At 38.8% G+C, this 22500-nt stretch overlaps 1 protein-coding gene across 3 annotated transcripts in view; it reads right to left on the bottom strand.

Moving 5' to 3' along the window:
• Nucleotides 1-22500, bottom strand: part of LOC135210146 (glucose transporter type 1-like) — a 372059-nt gene that overhangs the window by 226316 nt on the left and 123243 nt on the right. The window contains exon 1 of one of the 3 annotated variants that reach the window (XM_064242966.1): nucleotides 20172-20190. The exons of the other annotated variants lie outside the window; for them this stretch is intronic. The gene's annotated coding sequence lies outside the window, so the exon portion shown is untranslated. Of the gene's footprint in view, nucleotides 1-20171; nucleotides 20191-22500 lie in introns of those variants that run through there. 3 annotated transcript variants of the gene reach the window in all.

Below are 22500 nucleotides of genomic sequence, written 5' to 3'. Positions count from 1 at the left end.
TGATATTCACTTGAGGGGCAAACACAGCGTTGCTTGATGTGTGATACGTGAGCGAATCCGCACCAAGTTACGTAATACAACAGTTAAATGACACGAGAGTGATCCGGGGTCCTATTTTCTTACATTGGACGACCTATGGGCGCGGTAACTACAGTAACTAAAACGTTGAATATCGCCAGAGTACCGTGACAAGAAACTGTCTGAGCAAGACGAAGACGTAGGGTACCGAACCCACCGAACTACTGATGTCACTGGACCGAGATATATAATCAAGATTAGAGATAAAGGCGGATGTATTTACCCAGGAAATTTCGGAAAACTGTTGGTGACCATCAAGTCTTTTCTTTATCTTCAGCTTTTCCCATCTTTATATGGGGTCGCTGTATGTCAGTAGTCTTCTCCATCTGTGATCAGGCACCATTACCTAACTCACGTTCTTCTCCCGCATGTCGCTGTTAACTGTCTCCCCATCTCATTTTTGGTCACCTCTCCTCCTTGTTCCGGCCACCTCCATGTTCATGGTTCTTTTACATACAGAATCCTCCTCTCCTCTCATAACCTGCCCAAACCATAGTAATCGTCTTTGTTGCAGCTCCTTTGATATTTCTGTAACTTTTACCGTCCCTCTTATGAGGTCATTCCTTATCCTCGTCACTCCGCACATTCTCATTTCTGCCACTTCCATCCTTCTCTCCTGTGATTTCTTCATGGGCCATGTTTCACAACTGTACGTCAACGCAGGTCTGACAATGCTCCTGTACATTTTTCCCTTCAGCTTTACATTCAATCTTGTGTCACTTATCACATCCGATGTTTTGGGTGACCGTCAAGGGTCCCCTCTAATAAGTTCTTGGCCGTTTATCACAGCAACGCAGGAATTCAAGAAACTCAGCTGAAGATGAGGTCCCTGTGACCCATTACATGCAGCTGACCTAGAAATTATTTGTATGCAATCTGTTTCTTTTTAATAGCTATCGTTTTTAATATTTTTTTACTATTATTCTCCATATAAGTACTGTCATTGCCATTATCATGAATACTATCGTTTCCTACTTCAACAACTGTGTGGATATTGCTGAATATCATTTTTATCAAGTTATCTCACGTATCTATGTATTGTATTTGTATATTCCATGTATTTGGCCCTGAGCGGAAAAGGATATTATTATTATCCTATTATTATTAACAACAGAATCAGAAACAGTAAGAATGGTTAAAAGTTGGATGTGTGAAAAGTGTAGAATGTATCAGACAACACCACAAGATATGCTTATGACTGCAAAGCACTACGTTGCGCGGGAGTGAGTAAAGCAATCATTATGACCCTAATGATAACATAAACCTGACAATCAATCTTACGGAAACCAACGTCTTTGACAAAAAAAAATTCTTATTGCTATTAAATGCGTCTTCTCAAGCACCCTTCAATCGAACATAAATTCGGTCTCGACGTATTTCGCATTAATATATAAACCTTATCATTCTCCATAAATTGTAAAAAAAATATGAAAAGGACATATCTGTCTCAACTCAGAATATTCCAAAACTATAATTATGAACAAATTTTGTCCTTGGAAAAAGAAAAAAAAAACTTTATTTACAGTTTACGTAAACACGATGTTGGAAGTGATAATAGAAAAATCATACTTCCATTATATGGAGAGAGAGAGAGAGAGAAAGAGAAAAAAAAAAGTTAGCGAGAATTGCCCTCACAAAGACCACCTGCAAACAAAGCCGCCGCCGTTCCAGTATCCTGGGAGACTAACGTATCTTCCAGGACAACCCAGGAACTCTCTTAATACAAAAGTTTCCTCCTTAAAGTAAAACTGCGAGAGCGCACAAACACGCCCTGAAGTATCGACGACAGAAGAAAAACTGAAAAGACCTTCCTCCATTCGTTTGTGTTTCCAATATTCCGAATGAAGAATGCAAACTTTCTCGCCACCCTCATAGTGTTCAGAAGGCAGTGGCAAGCAATATTGATAAAACAAACTTTCGTAAAGATACCAAGACTATCCATTTGGGGGAAAGATCGCCATTCTGCCAGGTGCAACTCTCTCTCTCTCTCTCTCTCTCTCTCTCTCCTCTCTCTCTCTCTCTCTCAGGGTAACTAGAGATAACATAAGGAGACGTGTCGATGATTTTCAAGACAGTTGTGATCATACGTATAAGAGAGAGAGAGAGAGACAGACAGACAGACAGACAGAGAGAGAGAGAGAGAGAGAGAGAGAGAGAGAGAGTGAGAGACAGACAGACAGACCAGACAGGAAGAGAGAGAGAGGGGAGGATGGAAAGAGAGAGAGAGAGAGAGAGAGAGAGAGAGAGAGAGAGAGAGAGAGATTAATCAAAATCGCCATGTTCTTTCTAAAACAAAACAAAAAAAATAGAAAAAATTGTGATGTCCTCACAATTCTTGTTATGGTTATTTTGCAATTCCGAATGTAAAATATTAAATTGTCTTTACAAAATATTTTCCTCCATAGAGCGCTTTAATATTTATTTGTATATTAAGTCTCTCTCTCTCTCTCTCTCTCTCTCTCTCTCTCTCTCTCTCGTAGGTAAATTAATAAATTGTCTTTAATAAATTTTTTTCCTGCACATAGAACTTTAATACTTTTTTACACATTAACTCTCTCTCTCTTCTCTCTCTCTCTCTCTCTCTCTCCTCTCTCTCTCTCTCTCTCTCTCTCTCTCTCCATTTTCATAGGTAAATTAATAAATTGTCTTTAATAAATTTTTTCCTGCATATAAAACTTTAAAACTTTTTTACACATTTAAGTCTCTCTCTCTCTCTCTCTCTCTCTCTCTCTCTCTCTCTCTCTCTCTCTCTCTCTCTCTGAAAATATTCACTGAATTTACCACAAATACAAGCGGGAGAAGTTAAAAGGCAGAAATAACAGCAAAACGAGTGATTTTCAGCCCCAACTCCCCCTGGGGGCACTCTGAAAGGGATTTAATTCTCTAGATTACTATCCCTTGTCAGGGAATATAGAAACGAAAAATGCAACCCAAATACAACCCTCTAATCAACTTTCCATCAACTTAGAAACAGGTTTGATTGCTTTGTGTTTTAAAAGTTTGGTTATTACTTTCGAGCGGGTTCCTGTAACTATATCGATACAGCAACGTTGAAACCCCTTTACATACACACGTACGTATATTCATATATATATATATATATATATATATATATATATATATATATATATATATATGTATATATATATATATATATATATATATATATATATATATATATATATATAGACGTAAACATAAACCATGATCATGAATCATAGAGTCTAATAATATGAACTACCAATCAAATTATGAACATATATCTACTCCTAACATTATACGTGCTGTAAATATGAAGGGTACGTATGGATCTTTATTCCCCAAGTACAAGGATATGAACATGAGCCGTTGACACCTAAAGAGCATCACTCAATAATAAGGGTGAGAATATTCACAAAATTCTAAAAACTGTTTCCAACGATGAATGTAGTTTAGTAACAATAATCTTTCCCGTGAGGGATAGGCAGAGCCTCAGGAGGTGGTTCCATCCTGCTGTCCAGCTCCCTCTTGTCACTGTCTTCAGGGCTGAACAGCTAAATGTGGCCCAGCGCTTGGCTTCATAGCTAAACTTTCATAAATCACATCAACAATGATCTTGATTTAAAACTTGAAAACGGAATTATTTGCTTCCTATGTAGATATGTTAAACACTGGCATCTCTTCATTGCTGTGAAGCACTGCAACATTCATAAAGATTCAGAGACAAAGCTGAATAAAATATACAATTTAAAAAAGTCGACAGTCTTCAGTAACAAGTCCCACAAGAGACAAGCTTTCACACATTGAGACACACCGCCAAGAAATTTCCATGGAGCCAGGAACCATATGAGGATATTTCTGGAAGTTCTGTAAAGACGGTCTCCTCTCCTCTCCTAAGGGTGACAGATAAAAAGAGCTCCAAATATGTGTTCAAACGGGATGAAGTCTTATTTCTCCCTTCCCTCTGTGTAAAACTGCATAATAAATTGACGACGGCGCCCGAAGATTAATGACAGTTTAGACTTATTTGGGGAAAAATGTTAAAAAAAGGACTGACATATTTATGAAAATCATTTTTACCCATTACTTTAGGAAGAATTTTAGCTTTGACAATTTTCTCATGATATCCTTTTATATGTGAATATGAAAAATGACAGGGAAAAACACAAAGGGCAAACAATAAAGCGTAAATGTATGTATATGTGTGTATGTATGCATGTGTTTATGTATATATAATATAAAAACATTGTTCAAAAAGTAGCAATACAATATATGTTTATCATAAAAATCCTTTTATCGATTAAGTTACCAATTCACACAATGCCCTTACTGAAATGCAGTTATGAAGTACATGCTAGTGCTGTCCGCGTTGCGTCAATTTATGATCACATACAAAGTACGACGACTTTTGCACAAAATGTACTCTATTGTACTGCTATAAAGTACCGTAGAATATTCCATAGTCTTGTATACAATAATGCGAGCTGAATAAAATAAACTGCTGCTGTGTAAGGAAACTTAGAGGAGTAAAGGATATTTTCCACTGCACTTGACAATGAGAAGCGGCCGCTTCTTTGCGAACCAAATTTTCAAACTAGTTTACTTCTTGGCACATGAAACTGGATAAAGGCAAACTGACGAAATGTCGTTGCTTTACGAGGATATTTCGACTACCCAAGATAGACCTAGAATGGAATGAAATATAAAGTTTAGGCCAAAGGCCAAGCACTGGGACCTATCAAGTCATTCAGCGCTGGGAAGGAAATTGAGAGTAGGTAGGTTTGAAAGGTGTAACAGGAGAAAAACCTCGCAGTTGAACTATGAAACAATTGTTAGGAGAGGGTGGATAGCAAGAAGGAAGAAAGAGAATATAAACGGAGGTACAGTAAAAGGAATGAAAGGGGTTACAGCTAGGGGCCGATGGGTCACTGCAAAAAGACAGACCTAGAAACCTAGAACATCTGGACTGTCCTCGTGTCCCCAGAAACCGTCTCAACCCCAGCAGAAACAACATGGGCGATTGCAACAAAGGAAGCAGGTTTGCAACCCCGTCACCGGAGTGAGGCTGCATCAATTACAGGTCCACTTCTGTTCCACTTCTCGGCGACTATTGTATGGGGTTCGTGGAAAGAGAGACTTAAGGGACGTAGCTCCCCCTCGACCCATTATGTTACACCTATTATTATACCTATTGTGATGTACAAGATAGCCCCATAATTTACAACAGAAGCAAGGAGAACTTCCATACAGTTTTTGAGATTTTGAAGTACTCCCTAGCTAACATATGCAGACTGTGAGATCGACAAGCAATGCAAGGTCTGAGAGCTTTAATTATTGTAAACAAATATATTAATTATTATAAACAAATATATTACTCAGTGTTAACTTCATTGTTTTTTACATCTGAGCCACAGCTTTCAAGCTGAGTTAGATCGAATTTGTAAGTTTTTTAAAAAGCCTTACATGAAGTTATAGATATATATATAACTCAAGTACTAAAGATATTCACCGGGACCAGGAACTCCACTGACTGTTTTGATCATCAATGGATGAAAATGGAAACCAGAATTTGACGCTTCTTATTGAAGAGAGTCCTGCAATAGGTTAGGAATTCCACTGCGCAGTTTCTGGTCCTATTAATAACACTATGTCCCCCTCGGGGGGAGGTGGGGGGGCAGGAATCAAGAATGCTCATATGCCGTTTTAAGATGTCAAGCAATATCAAAGGACATATGGAAAAAGACTACCAACTCCAGAGAGGAAGAGGGAGGGAGGACAGGGGAAGGGAAGTGGAAGGGAAGGGGAGGGAAGGAGAGGGAGAGGGGAGTGGGGGTCAAATGCTGTAGAACAACAACTCTGAGTTTATTCCGTGAGAAAACTCCTCCAGCATCACTGGTGTACGCATATCGTAGCTCACATCAGACAGACTCATACATTCTGTCGCATGACTGTATGCGTTAAGCATTAAATCAATAATATTTATTTACTCCATTGTCGCACCTGACACCTTTATGTGTGTGTGTGTGTTTTTTTTTTTTTTTTTCCTTAACATCGATTGAAAATAATCAGATAACTAACGAAAGCCGCAAAAATATTGGGGGATATTAGTTACCCAAAAGTGGCTATCGCTCAGCGAATATCCGGAACATTTAAAGCAACCATAAAAGGCTACTGCTGTGTGAGAGGCAATGATAAAGAGAATAACGTCATAAAAATGGCCTCTGCGTACGAGCAGCAACTTTATACGATGGCGTTATAAAAAGGACTATCGCTGCTGCGGTGATGCCGAAGAATAATACCATTATAAACCCGGCGTTTACTCTAATCGTTGTAATGCTATCTAATGTCGTTACCGAAATGGCCACTGACGGACGGAAAACAAAGATAGACGGCCGTCATTTTTTTTCTTTTTTTGTGGGGTGGGGTGGGGTGGGAGACGCTCAGGAGAGCCCAGGTTACTATAGAATAGAATATAGAACTTAGGCCACAGGCCAAGCCCTAGGACCGATGAGGTCATTCAAGGCTGAAACGGAAATCGAGAGTGAAAGCAAGATCTATAGAGACAGACCTGGAGTAAAAGGTTTAAAAGTTGCTACAAGAAGAAAGCCTCGCAGCTGCACTGTGAATAAATTGTTAAAAGAGGGTGGAAAGTAAGATAAAAGGAAGATAGTATGAAAGGAGCTACAGTAAAAGGATTCAAAGGGGTTAAAGCTACGGGCCGAAGCGAGTTGCAAAGAACCTCAAGTATTGCCTACAGTGCACCGCGTGAGGCACACTGATGGCGCTACCCCTCCTACGAAAGATACCAGGTTATTGGGAGCCGTGAAAGCCTGCACCACCGGTTACCGAGAAACGCTTTACTTTTTTCTCTTCTTAAAGGAGATACTGGCAGCAGCCCCAAAACAAATATACTACTCTATGCAAACGAGCGTTTCTTGAAATCACAGGGATTTCGACGAAAGCTGGTATAGTTATGAGTGGCCTCAGCGACGATGCGTAATTAAAACTTCCAAAAAATGATTCCATAATGAATGACTCGTAAAATCTGTTAAAAACTCAAAATGACAAACGAGTCCCACACCAAAGAGAAATGCAGTGAATATTCAGTGAGTGAGTTCGATGCCGTACCTAAATTCATCGGGGAAAGTGAGGCTCCATCTTTAAAACTTACACATACACCGAAAAGGAGGCCCCAAATCACTATTAGGAAAACCCAAGCTGAATTAACTCAATAACCACAACTGCGTAAGTAAACTGCAGATCAGTGCTATATAAAGGCAACCATATCTCCATTGGACTAGGCACCAAAAGTGAAACTGCTTCAAGAATTTCTAAAGTGGTTAGTGTCGTGGTTTGTCACTCAGATGTCGAGAGTTCGCGTCTCTCCCAGGGCGATGAAAAATCACTGGCTGTGAACCATGATCGGTATCTGTTGCAGTTTGGGGTCTGACGTGGAAAGTTGAAATCAACTTTCGTTGGAAGCTTGAATTTCTAGTCAATGGCCCCTTTGGTGTGCTTCTTCCATGTGAATAGGTTTCATCTGCTGAAATAATAATAATAATAATAATAAAAACTGGAGTAACAAAACCCAGTCACCTACGGTCGAAAACGATGCCAAGAAGCCATGACACCAGGAATGACGTAGCATGGGATGTAAGGAAGGGTGTCGACACGAAATAAGAGGGAACCTAGTGATAGACGTCCAGATAAAGCACGATAACGGAATAGGGAAAGCTTCACACAGCGGAGGAAGTTAGCAACAACACTCACACTTCAACTGACGGCATTTAAGAACATATTAACAGCTCTTTAGAAACAGATGAAGAGTTGAAAGGAAAGGAGTAATAGAGAAGAAAAAAGTAAAAAGATAAGAAAAGGGAAAACAATGCAATAAAAGCTTTTAATGCTGAAAAGCTAAATAAAAGACAGGATTAAGGGCATTATCAAAGCGAAACTTAATAAATGGTTAATCTAGTACGACTGAAAACAACTTTCCAAGAAGAGAAGGAAATGAAAAGTGGAAGCAGGGGGAATAAGTACAAACCATAAGCAATAAAGTACGGATCAGTTCAGTTCAGTTCCGAAGAGATTTGCTGCAAAATCGAAAGCACTGCAAAATCAATTATGACAGAAGTAAGAGGAAATGAGGTAAAAGACATGAAGCACGTGATGTGTGCAAAGGACGAGAAAATGCGCACCACAAAAAGCAAAAAAAGAAATAAATAACAAAAGTCGATAGCCTAAACGTGAACGCCAGGCGGAAGAAATAAATGACAAATACCAGGAGGTGGAAAGAGGAGGATAGGATCAAAAAAGGATTTTTAATGTACTGTGCGTTTACCATAACCACTTGCCGCACTACTATACGCTCAGCCCGAGAGCATAAAAGGAAATAGGCTTTTGCTGAGCGGCGCTCAGGAAAGAAAAAAGGTTTTACGACTTTCCACTTCGACTTAAATGACCATTTCCGAAGCCAAAGGCACCACCGACCGCACTATCGCTACTGCGATAACTACCTCTTTTATTACGAAAACTCCTGCACTCCACACTATTCGAAAACTCCTCGGACCATCTCTACAGCAGAAGCGGCCAAAGGAAAAGGTTCTTCATTTCTATACGGTTCCACGGGAATAACCTGCAACAACACTTGCAGTACCTATGTTCTACGTTTCATCGTGATCATTTCTTTTTTTCCAGATATCATAAAGTTACTCAATCTTCAGTGCTTCACTACTACGAGTACTACATCTTCTCATTCAGACTTCGCATCAAATGTCCCTTTACCAGGTTTTCTGAGATGTTATTAGATCTAAAGGTTAAGAATGTGTATTCGACATTTCGCCTGTGGTATTTAAGCCAAAATCTACATTACAAAAAATCTTAAGGTTCAAAGATGTGATACCAACTGAGCTGCACTCATCTATTGTGTATATTTACAAGTGTCATTGTTGTAGTGCAATGTACATTGGAAAATCTAAGCGGCAGTTCAGGGTTCGCATCTTCGAACATCTCTGAAGATCTGTTAGGACAAATAGGCCATTAAGCAAGCCACCATTTAGTGCTATTCGTCAACACTCTGAAGATATGACCATCCCATAAATTTAGATTTCTTTTCAGTCCTTACTTGCAGAACCAACGAAATGGAGCTCGGAGTGGTTGAGTCCCTATATACCCTAAGAGATAAACCCTTTCTTTGTAATAATGAAAGGTCTGTTGAATTGCTGTGTTTTTAGACTTTTTTCTGCTCTTTGCCAACAAACATTAAGTATTTCTCTATATTTTAAGATTTTGCTGCGGGTTTAGGTTATTATGTCTTGTAATTGTGTAATTTCATATTATTTTATTTTGCTTTGTTAATTTTAATGTAACTTATACTAACTGTGTAATTTTATTTTATATTGCTTTGTTTTAATGTAAATTATATGACGTCATTGATTACGTTCATTTCCTTCCCTAACAACAATTTTTTATGCCTGAATTTAAAATTCACTGCATTTGGATGATCATGATGACCATCCATGGCCTTATACACCCAAAGAAATGTTCAAGGCAATATTGATTTAATCTTTGTGTCAGCAGGTAGCCAATACTATGAGAGGCTTTTAACATTAAAAAAAGCAATGGTGGATTTACATGAAAAAAAATTATACCTTTCTCCATAAGGAATATATATATATTTTTGCATTAGGACTTTTAACTCATAATATTCATTAACTCGATGACCTTGAGCAATTTAATTTACCTGTTTGTTTTTCTACATCAATACCAAAAGCAGTGTTTTTACCAAACTCTCCACACATGCATGAAGAATTCGTGATGTCGAGCCAATCATTCGTCATTAAAAGAATAAAATCGGACGTTTCACTCCAGTTTTGACACTTCAACAGTCTCCTTTCGCCTAAATATTTTACTGAATTGGCACATGATGTAGACACCATTTTCATTGCTAATTTAACGCGCTGTCTTTGTTGGCCCGTTACGTTTAAATGCATTTCATTGATCTTATATGCAAGCCCATAATCTGTTTTGGTTTTACTAAGTATTTCTCGTATGCTAGAAGCTGAAATACATTATTCATTATTAAGGAAAAAACCAGTCGGTAAACTATTTCTTACTAATTTGATTAAATGGGGCACGTCAGAGAACACGACGTTAATTCTGTCAGCACGACAACAAACATGTACCCACTGGCCTATGTATGGCTTTTCTTTTGGAAAACGATGGTATTTTATATTCGAGTTTTTCGTTTTTTTCACGTGTATTAGAACAGCCAAATACTGCGCAGTTAATAGGCATTATCAATGGTAGAATGAATGAATGAATGAATAAAAAGATATATGGGCACACAGCAAGTCCTATAGTCTACCTTACGACTATGGGTAGCATATTGTTTTGGTTAACCGCGTGTGAGAGACCAGGGCGCGTGACGTCACAGTATTGGTGATTCATACCCAAAGCTGCGCACTGGCTGACCTGTTGTATCTAGACCGTGCTCTCATCATTCGAGACCCATTACACAAACATATTTATCTTGCATTATCGCAAATCCGAATCTCCCTTCCTTTGTTATTTTCAAACGTTTTAATTCATACTATTTTTTCTTACTTTCTTTGTTATTGTCAAACATTTTCATTCACACTTTATCTTTTTTAACTCTGTAAACCAATTTTAACCCTCTTGTCATTCGAGACCCATTACACAAACATATTTATCTGCATTATCACAAACCTGAATCTCCTTTTCTTTGTCTTCAAAAATATCTATTCATAATCCTTTTCTCTTCTTTTTAATAATAATGCACGGCAGTCGTTTTTATGATGAGCTTTTATAGACACCTTCATGGCTGCTGCCATCGCCCGCAAGGAATCCCCAGGTTTCGATAGTGGCCCTACTCGTGTGAAGGAAGCTAGTCACGACTAGTGGCCGCAGACATGAGATGTCATCCTGTGACAAACCTTCGCCTTTCACCATTTATAGTTCTTCTTCTAAGTTCTCTTCTGCTGAATATCTTCCTTTCCTTTCTACCTTATTTCTCACCTCTGAAACCCAGCTATGAAAGTCACGATTCGGATGACATTTTAGTTTTCTGTCAAAGAATGCTATTGAGATGGTTTTGTCTTTTCGTCCGCATTTTTTCTGTCTGCCCTCAGATCTTAACAACTACTGAAGCTAAAGGTTTGCAAATTATATGTCGATCATCCACCTTCCAATCATCAAACATACCAAATTGCAGCCCTTAGCCTCAGCAGTTTTTATTTTATTCAAGGTTAAAACTAGCCATAATCGTGCGTCTGGCAACGCTATAGGACACGTCACCACTGGTCCGTGGCTGAAAGTTTCATGTACCGCGAAACTTCGGCGCATTATTCATTTTCTTAATTTTGCCCTGTTTTTTGTTACACTGTTAAGCAATTTCCACTCTAAAGACAGAGCGTTCTCATGTTGGTCCTGTAGCCTCTAATTTGGGGTACCTCTTCTGTCTGCAACTTCCTGTCTATGGCTTTTGGTCAAGCCTAGCAACATAACCTGTCCATTCTTATCTTTGTTATTCAAATGGAACTATGGTTTCTGATATCGAACCAACAGGCTTGTGATTTCCTGTATCTTCAAAGTTTTGTTACTGGGATATATTTTCATAACTTCAACTCCAAGTTCACGAATGCCTCAATTTCGTCATGCGCACTCTATGTCATTCAGGCAGAGGAGGAACATGCCGAGTTTCCTCGTGATCTCGTTTCACTCTGACTTTTACAGATTCCAGATCTTTACAGAAACGTTACAGAATCAAAGTTCTCATAGAAAAAATACTGTCCAGATGATATCTAATAGTTTAACGTCATCGCATTGATCAGTTTCCCTTCCCCTTTAGGCCACTTCTAAAAACGTGTTTAAACCTGGCTCTCGTCCCCTCTTTTGACTGCGTGTTTATTCCAGCTGTCTTCTACACTGAAATACAAAAAACTACTCAGTTCATTTTTTCTACAATTCATCCTTGAAACATGACGTTTCAGTTGACCCTTTACTGAACCTGTTAACAACCCTCTGACCTCTCTTGTCACTTCGGTTTGGAATGGAGTGGAATATTAAATTTAGGCCAAAGGCCAAGCAGTGGGGCCTATGAGATCATTCAGCGGTGGATGGGACGCAGTAAAAAGGTCTTGTAGATGTAACGGGATGAAAACCTCGCAGTTGCACTAAGAATCAATTGTTAGGAGGGGATGGAAAGTTAGATGGAAGAACGAGAATATGAAAGGGGTTGCAACTAGCAGCCGAAGGGACTCCGCAAAAAACCTTAACTAATGCCTACAGTACACAGAGTGAGGCGCACTGACGGCACTATCCCCTATAGGGACTTCAGTTTGAAGTCTGTAGGACTCGTCCTTGATGACTGAAGATGAGCATAAGCGAACATGAAGGGAAATCCTCCTTTGGTTTCCTGTCAGTTTGCCTATGAATTAACTGCAGTATTTTACACTTTTCATTTCATCCTAAGCACTGGCAACTATCATCCATCTGATCCTTTAGCCCTTCTTACACTACATATCAAAACGCTTACAATAACAAATCGATGCCTTATAAGGTTCCTTTGTCTGATCAAGAATAACTTTTTTTAAGTGTAAGATTGCAGATTACTCCTTTTTTTTATTTTTTTCTTCGTAATATCTGATCAGTCTATCCGTGAAATGCAAAAATTATCTAAACAATGATTTGGAGAGCACTAAGGATTTTAACACGATTCCAGAATAAGCTCTGGACGCTTCACTTCTCTCAGCACATTCAGTCACTGAGCAAAATTTTGAAGTTTCCTTAACTCTATGTTACTCATTTCGTGAACAGCCATAACTAAATCAATGTTAGGGAAAGTGTGAGAAACACAGGCAACAGCAGCATAAATGGGCGAAAGGCCTACAGTGGCCATTGGGAAAGAGAGGCGAGTGGAGGAGACTAAGAGGAGTCATTTTCTGTAATTACAGCGTGACCTACGTCATTCACGGTCTTGCAGCCTCCTGGGTAAATGGATATATTCTAAGGTGCGTGCGTTATTTGTTGAGCTTTGTACAGTATGTTTACTGATATAGGTAGACTATGTACGTCCATACGTGAATGACTATTATAAAACAATGGAATGAGAATTCATTATACCATTATTAGAAGAAGAATAGAACAATGCAGAATTAGGCCAAAGGCCAAGCGCTGAGACCTATCATGCCGTTCGGCGCTGAAAGGGAAACTGATATATAGTATGAAAGTTTTAAAGGCGACACAGGAGGAAAACCTCGCAGTTGCACTAGAACACCATTTTTAGAGGGTGGAAAGTCAGATGGGAGAAAAAGAATATGAACGGAGGTACAGTAAAAGAAATGAGAGGTTGCAGCGAGTGGCCGAAGGGACGCTGCAAACACCCTTAAGTAATGCCTACAGTGCCCCGCGCGAGGTGCACTGACGGCACTACCCCCCTACGAATATACCATTATTAAGAGCATATCTGAAAGGAAGGGGGATTATGAAGTCTATCCTCTGGCGGCTGAAGTCAGGTTTTCTTCGAGAAAAGAGGACTAGAGATTGCAAGTCTCTTCTCAAAGCATACAGGCAACAGACATGTATGTATGTGTATAATATATACATATACACATATCCATTACATTCAAAAGAAATAATCTCGGTCAAGCAATTTGAAAACTACATAGCACATCCAACCGGTCGCAATTAAGTTGAAATTTACCGATTATAAAAATTTCTATAAAAATGTCTGAACAATAATATTTAATAAAATCCTGACAAAGTTCTGAAATGTGACACCACTAGATAATATTACATACCTTTTATACCCACAACCCCCCAAAAATGCTAAAATGACATACCCTTCAAAAAAAATACCCTTCGAATATTCTAGGTCACAAAAAGAGGCCCCAGGGACGACCTAGTTGCGATTAAAGCATAGTTGCTGCTAAAATATTATGATGATGCACTACACGGAGCTGACATTTTTCCTCTCATAATTTTAGCAAACTATCTTTTTTAAGTGAAACGGCTGCATAATTTATGGGGTATACAACATGATTTTATACTGTTTATGAAATAAGTTTTACCTCAGAATTATGTCAGCCTTGGAAACTTACGTGCATGCACACACACGAGTGTGTGGTGCGTGTGTGAGTGTGTGCGCGTGCGCATCTATGAATGAATGCAATACTCCATATTGTCCCAAGTACAGGATGCTAATGGATTTAAGGTTTAGTATACTTGGCAGCTGAAAAAACGATGAAAGTACGGTTGAATGTCTATTACACAGCAAACATATACGAAGAAAGTTATCGTCAGGTTTTTAGAATAACGGCAAAAGAGACAGCGGCCTACCTCTTCCCAGATACTTGGAAAAGAAGAAGAAGAAGAAGAAGAAGAAGAAGATCTGAAATAATACAAATTTTCACCGCATAATCCATTCTCGTGACTAGATTGCATGACCTTTTTTCTAAAAGAATTCTTAAAACACCAAGAGAAGAATTCATCATTAAAAAAAATCTTTTAAGAAACAATGAATAAAGGAAAAACTGTTTTGAACATACTGACAAGGTATAAGAAGAAAAATGACAAGTTTTAATCTCTGACTAATTTCCATGTAAACCACGTTCATCTCCAGAGATAAACAGATTCCACATCTTAACATAACATCCGAAAGTGACAGCTGACCTACACTTCGGTAGCTATATGTTAGGTAACCCCATCAGGAAGACACACTATACCAGCCGACATCTGACTACAAGATAAGAAAGCAAAACAATCACGACGCAGAAATGGCAGCATAAAAGAATCTTGACATTACCTCGGTTTATCGCAGCTTAGATCTGGATACTGAATACAGGCCAAGCGTGGGACCTATGAGGTCATTCATCCCTCAAAGGGAAATTGACAATCAAAAAGGTCTGAAAGGTGTACCAGGAGGAAAACCTCAAAGCAGTTGCACTATGAATCAAACATCGAGAGAGGGTGGGAAGTAAGACGGAACTAAGAAAAAACGAACAGAGACAAAGCCAAGGAAATGAAAGGGGTTGCAGCTGAGGGCCGATGGGAAACTGCAAAGAACCTGCAGTAATGCCTATAGTGTACAGCATGAGGTGCACTGACGGCACTACCCCGCCCACGGGATGCCGCAGCTTAGAAGACAGCGAAACTAATAGGTGATTACGCAAGGAATCGTGAGCGCTTCCCATATCCTTTCTGGCTTAGGAGTAGGCGCGGTTGCTCCATTATCTGGATAGCAATTTTCCCACATGTAATTTGCTATGTAAATTATAGTCGACATGCCTTTGCTGTTGCCCACGGCACACGGATTATTAAAATTCTTAGCTGCTGGTCTCGGTATGTCTCCAGAAATAAGGGGTTTATAAGACTAAGCTCTATGATCATATTTCATCTAAGACTAAAATGACTTCTTATTGTAAAATATTCCGGCCAAAAAAGGAAAAATTTACATGGAAAAAAGGATTTTCGGTTTTCAGTAAAAGATTGTTGATCTGCGTTTTTTTTTTCAGTTATATCCCTCTATTCGTTGTTATATACAAAAAATTTAACCCTAAGCATTGTTAACACGGTAAAGCAAATTGAGCTCGTTCTGTTAAGACGAAGAGAGAGAGAGAGAGAGAGAGAGAGAGAGAGAGAGAGAGAGAGAGAGAGAGAGAGAGAGAGAGAGAGAGAGAGATTCTACCAGAGGTAGTCACTGAGAAGAAATTCAGCTTCATAATTTCATCATTGAATTAAAAAATATTAAACATCCCTTATTTACTCCCAGAGTTCGTATCAGCATACATTTCATTCAATTGTAGACAGCCTGATTATATTTCATATATTTAACTGACTGGCTTGAAGCTATTTTATGAAAACAGTGACATTAGAAATCACAATTGACAAAAGGTAGTCATGAGAAACGTTTAAAACCATCAAAATGAAGTTGGTAAAAATATTCATATGCAAAAACTACTCGTTTTAACTGTCAATGATACGAATGGGTATTAATATAAGTAATCGTATAAAAAAATTACTCGTTTTCACTGTAAATGACACGAATATTAATATAAGTAATCGTATACACAATTGCTCGTTGTAACTGCAAATGACACGAATGTCAATATAAGTAATCGTACAAAAATTATTCGTTTTAACTGTAAATGATACGAACGTTAATGTAAGTAATTTGCATATTTTAGAAAATATATTAACTGCAAGCTTTAAGCAGACCACTGAGTACAAATTTCCAATCAGAGACTACAAAATGCATTGTTTTTGCGTTTTTTTTTTTTCGTAAAACGAAGAAAAAACTTCTGCTGAGTTAAAACTACAAAACATTTACGAGAGAAATATCTTGTAAACAATTAGGTAACGATATACAATCATTCGCAGGTGCTTTTCCTAACTTTTGCGACACGGTCTACAAATATGGTTCAAGGTTTTTATGCATTTTAGGACGTTATATAAATATGATATCATTTTCAAGTGAAATGGCGCTTAACGACTATTTTCCTTTGTTTCATTTTTCAAGCGACGAACAAATTAATATGGAATACGTAACGGCACGTGTGTTTTCGAATTCGCCTTTGGAGAACTTGAGATAATGAAGGGAGTGGTATTGGCAACATGGTTTGAGACAACAATCTAAATAATAAGAGTGGAAAACGTTGCATACACAAAAACTGATTTTGCTATACAGAGTTACTGCGTCATATATCAGTGCCAATCTACTCTTGTTGAATGTCTACCGAAACTGAAGGAGAAAACTGACATATCTACTTCAAGAACGCTACCTTCTGCTATGACGAGAGTATAACGAGAAAAGACCCAACTTTCAATACTTCCGGTCAAGTTTAGCTAAAGCCTATGGATTTAATTTTAACAGTGATGCCGTTTTTTCTTCACAACATTGGCTTTTAGCAGTGTTACCATATGCAGTTCACCTGATTTTTTTTACGTTATTTATGATTTAATGGTTAGAATGCGTATTTTCCTATGTAGAGTTATTTTCCATGATGTTTGAAAACTAAACGTCACTAACTTAACATAAAGTAATTTTGACGAAGAAAAATAAAGGATTTCAATAAAATTCAGTTGTATAAATAAGCAGGATATGTTTTATAGCTTTATTTTCATAGTAAAACATAAAAAGGCAAAGTGAAGAATTTTATTCTTCAGTGCCGTGGCCTGTGGTCGGAAAAGCCACGGAGGGTTGCCAGATGTCACCAGAAAGCCACACTAATAGAAGAAATTCCACAAAATGGCAACCCGTATGGAACACTACTGAATTGGAAATGCATTCCGCTGATGAACTGAAGCTTTAAGATTTCCTCGCGTAATACCGCTAGGAAATGAGAATGACTCCTCATTTATCTTAATCCCAAAAGTGTATCAATTCTGACCTTAGAGAGTCAGTTATCGAAAACTGTGTTTGCAACGAATGCTTCGGTTTCTCCTCCGGGTTTATGAAGAACGGCAAAAAACACATGACCCTAATGTAGTGATGAAATTTATACTAAAGCCATTTCAAAACATTTTCCTTATGGCACAAATTGATCATCTCAGTATATTTTGTCATTTGTCTTATAGTTAAGAATATCAAAGAAAGTAAGAAAGCCTGGGGCAAAAAAGCAAAAGGACAAATCCCCTCGGAACGCATAAATCCTGGAAGAACTCACTGTAAGCTTAATCGACTGGCAAGGGGCTGCATAAAGGATACTTCCAAAGCTGAAGCGAATAAGAATTGTGCCAAGACCGAAAACCGGTTGGTTGTCTCTTATCCCGGAGGCAAAGCAAACCGCCGCCTCCTCCGCCTCTTTGCAAACCCTTCTTCCCCTACCACGGCAAGAAAGGAAAGTCAATAAAAAAAATAAAAGGAAAAAAAGTAGGTCCGTACCTCCAGCAACTCTGGATATGGCACGTCAGTCAAGAAGTAGGGAAGGAGAGGAATAAGGAAACTTTTGGGGAAGGAACGAGGGGAGGGAAGGCGAAGGAAAGGAGAGGAAAAGGGCGAGTTAGTGTTAAGCATCAGCAACTCTTTCCCCACAGCCACAAAGGAAGGAGTTTTGCCTCCTAAAATCAGCCGAGCGTGAGTCACGGAGACTTTTAAGCCCGCCCGTAAATACATCAGGAAACCAAATAACGACAGCAAAAAAATAAAGTACGAAAGCAAATGCATGAAATCGGCCAACGAACACAAAAAGCAATATCATAATACCACTACGATGGAGATTTCCGGTCCACCAATGCAAATTTTGAAAAATAAAAACCTGGAATTTCTTTATTGCGTAAACCTCTCAATAAAGTAAGAATGACTTCTATCAAGTCAGCGTCTAAAGGGCCCATTCACTGAACAATTGCATGAACGATTGTCTGTATCGTCCCACAAAAACATTGTGTATGGGCTTGTCTGAATACAAAAGTGGGCGGAGTTTCGTGTCTGAACAATCACAGCGAGAATCTGTCATGACCAGGTTGCTGGCTTGCGACTCATGTCTGTCATACACAGGTCGTTCAATGTATGCGTTTGTCTGCCGATATCACGCTATCGCGCGCGTCTCTTCTAGAGATGATGCCATGTCTTCCCGAGACAAAACCTTTGTTCAGACTAAAATCGGTGCGGAGATCGCTCATACTGTCTGAATAATGTATATGTGTTGTGTCTAACGACAATCGTTCAGACAGTCGTTCATACAATCTTCAGTGTATGAGGCCCTAAAGAAATACACGGAAAAAGTGCAACTGATCCAGTATAATGACAAGATGGAAATTTTTGTACTGAAATAAAATCTGATATCTGGTCCTGTCTCTTGACAGAAGTATAATTCCATAGCGATAGCATTCCAGATAATTTCGGTTAACCAACCTTGTTTATATTACTAACAACTATTTATTTTATTTTAGTTGAAAAAGATATCATTTCTCATTTGCTTCTTCTCCCAGTGATCCACACGACTCCCTATGATGATACTCGCTCCATCTCTGCTCATAAGCCACGACCAAGAATCGAAATGCCCATAAGATACTTGCACCTTTGCCTTCGTGGATGAGTTGAAATCCATAAGTAATTTCCAAATTTCAGCACACATCCCTTTGGCTGCTTGAGTTCATTCCACTTCAATGTGAAAACTTGAATTCAATCTCCATTTTATCATCAAATGGTACCTATCGATCTCTTTCGTGAGTTCACATTTAACGTTGGAATACAGGAATCAGTAACAGTCCCCCTAAGCAAGTCTAAGGAATCTGAAATTGACTGATATAAAGATTTGGAACCTAGAATCCTGTTCTTGCTTTCGGTCTGTCTTATATTTATCCACATTGACTGAGGAGAAGCTTCTGCAGCCTTTCTTTCTTCCCTCCCACGTTCATTTCTCTTACAGTAAAAAAATAAGGAAATGCGCCGCATTCACCAATGAACACGATACTCAACGACAGATCCTTGAGCAGAAAAATACAACTGCATAGACCACTTTATACTCCACTTCATATACCTATACAGGAGGCTCATTGGCAACGTGTCAATACGACCTACACAAAACGCCATTACTTCTACTTCGAATGCAGCTATCGTCTGCTGGATTTCAGAGCCATTCTGCTCCTACAACCCTTCCACACCATCAATCCTGCACTCCCTTTCTTGGCCTTTCCTCCTTCCTCCCCAATATTCCCAATTAGGTACCATTTTCACCAACCTATCGGGGCCCCTTTTTCTCCACTTTACTAAACCACCTCCTAGCACAGTGAAATGACAGAAAAAAGAAGTCCATGAAAGGTCTTGCCCATCCTAATTTTCTTTCACCTTTCTTCGTGGCACAGAATAAATCAATTTATTTGACACATGATCAAGCTGCCATTTCCTCCCTTCTAGTCTGCAGTTATCCTTCGAGACTAGGGCTATAAATGTAAATGGATCAAGTAAAAAAATAATCCCATAACTTTCAAAATACGCAATTCTCTACAAATGCCTGAAGTCACTGACTCAAACATGGCTGAGACACTTTCAATATCCCACACATTTAACCAAAGGTAACAACAAATGAATTGTTGTAAGATGATATAAAAATGCGTACAACTAAAAATTGAAAAAGCACTCCTTAAAAACTTACTACTAAAGAGTGGGAAGGAAGAACCAGTTCCGACTGCTCTACTGACCTGCAACAGAAAAGGTAATGTTAGTGCTAATTAAAGGAGCAACAATTCGCGATTTCATAACGCAAAACGTAAACACATAGGCCATGTAATATAGAATTTATATTCTAACTAATATAAATATCACATATATGAGGTGATCGAGCGCTTATTCACCCTTGCATAATTCTCGCCCTTAACTGTAAGCGACTTAGAACACATTTTCTGGAAATCAATTTGATTAAATAAATACCAGAAAAAAAAATCATCTCGCGTCACTGCACACGAAGTTGAAATTCAGTACAGATTGTCACCTCTTCACTGATCTGCATACGTCGCAGTCCATTTCGTGCTCGAATAAAATGCCAGATCTGATATCATTAAACCTCCTCCTCCTCCTCCTCCTCATCCTCTCCTCCTCCCCTCCTCCCTCCTCCTCTCCTCCTCCTCCTCCTCCTCCTCCTCCTCCTCCTCCTCCTCCTCCTCCTCTATGATAATAATATCTTCAACACAGTACCTTCATAAAAGAAACGACAGTAATTGCTTTGAAGACATTCTATCCATTTAAGAATTACTGGATGCAAACGTGACTTTCTCTCTCTCTCTCTCTCTCATCTGTCGTCTCTCGTCTCTCTCTCTCTCGCTCTCTCCTCTCTCTTCCTCTCTCTCTCTCTACTCTCCTCCTTTCTCCTCTCTCTCTTCTCTCTCTCTCTCTTTGTTGCGAGCAATACAGCAGGATCTAATGAAGTAACGAAGTACATATTTATGACAATCAGTCCATCCGAGTGTGATCAGATTCGCAAATTGCCCAATAAGCTGGGAAGGAAGGGGTGTCACTTATCGTTTATTAGTTTTTCATTTCTTATCGCTTGCGAAGGACATGTCCAAGCCACCTCCATTTCCCCTTCATCATGATCTAATTTCATTCTAAATCTGACTCCTAATGCTCTCCCTAAAGCCTCATTCTGAAAGCGGCAGTCAGACAATAAAATCTCAGAAGCAATGTCAATATACCATTCAAGATTTTACGTCATGATTTCCTCTTATGGTGCTAAGTTATCTTTCTACTATTTCCATCTTTCGTTCTTTCCCTCTGAACCCTTTAACTTGGCCAGGCCCACATCTACAACATATTTGTACAAACGGTTTGGGTTTCTCAGTGGTCAGCGTCTTGCAGGTCCTTTAACAGACCGCTCTTCTCATCATCAGGCAAAAATGATCGAAGTCTCTCCGATCTCAATCCATGTTCCCGCTCTAGCCACTACACCGCCTTGCTACTTCTTCTTCTGTGCTAGTCTCCCCAGCCCACTCCAATCACAAGTGTCAATGGCAAGGCGAATTTCAATAACAAAAGCTGCATTCGATTCAACATTCCGCTGTGTAGGGGCACTGAAATACTATCTGGGAGTAAAGCTTCACGTCATTTTTCAAAAGCTTTAAATACACCTTCGGCTTCTAACCAATGGGCGAGGGATCGAGGTAAACCGGGAGTTGAGAGATGTCATATTCATGAATTGCAGGATCAGAGAAAAAAGACGCAACTCATAAATGACATTGATATGAATACACAGTATTTGCATTCTTACTCGTATAGACAAAAAGTCAAAGATGGGTCAGAAACAGACTGTCGTAATTTTCCTTGTTTTTTCTCTCGCTTTCCGCCGCTACCCATCTCATTTGGAACACAATCTTGAATCAAAATATTCATGAGCATTACCGTAGTCGTGGATGTGGGCCATCTTGCTATTTCTGGACAAAGTTTATTCCCAATAGATAGAGTTACTTGAGGCCTTTCTAAAAACTTCCAAGCTGTGCTGCATAGACAATGAATCTAAGACACAAAAGTAATTCCCAGTTAGAATAAAGTTAAATATAGAGAAACCATTCAGATCTACGATACAAGTGATGAGCCTGACATACTGTAATTTCCCTGAGTTGCAGATTATTCTCGAGGTCAAGTTATTTCCAAATTAAGTGGTTTATGTAAGTTAATATTTTTGGTGGAGACAAGCAGGTTTCGATTTAAGGACAGAATTGGAATTCAACAAGAATGTTGACAGCAGAATCGCAACCAACTGATAGCTCCCTTTATAATCTATATCATTTGTACTGGATATATATATAATGCCTTGAGAGACTTAAAATACCCAAGCACTTTTTGTAGATGTAGCATGGAAAAGTGCTATGAAAAAATTTTATTCAACTAATGACAAACTTGTATTTGGTAAACATTACATTCTCAAATTACCAGATGATGAAAGGTTTCTAAAGTTTTTCAACATAAATTATGTTTTCAGTAATTTCAAT

This window comes from Macrobrachium nipponense, chromosome 39, assembly GCF_015104395.2.
Source record: "Macrobrachium nipponense isolate FS-2020 chromosome 39, ASM1510439v2, whole genome shotgun sequence".
NCBI lineage: Eukaryota > Metazoa > Arthropoda > Malacostraca > Decapoda > Palaemonidae > Macrobrachium > Macrobrachium nipponense.
Note: the sequence above shows the minus strand (reverse complement) of the source record. Positions and strands in the feature narration are given on the sequence as shown.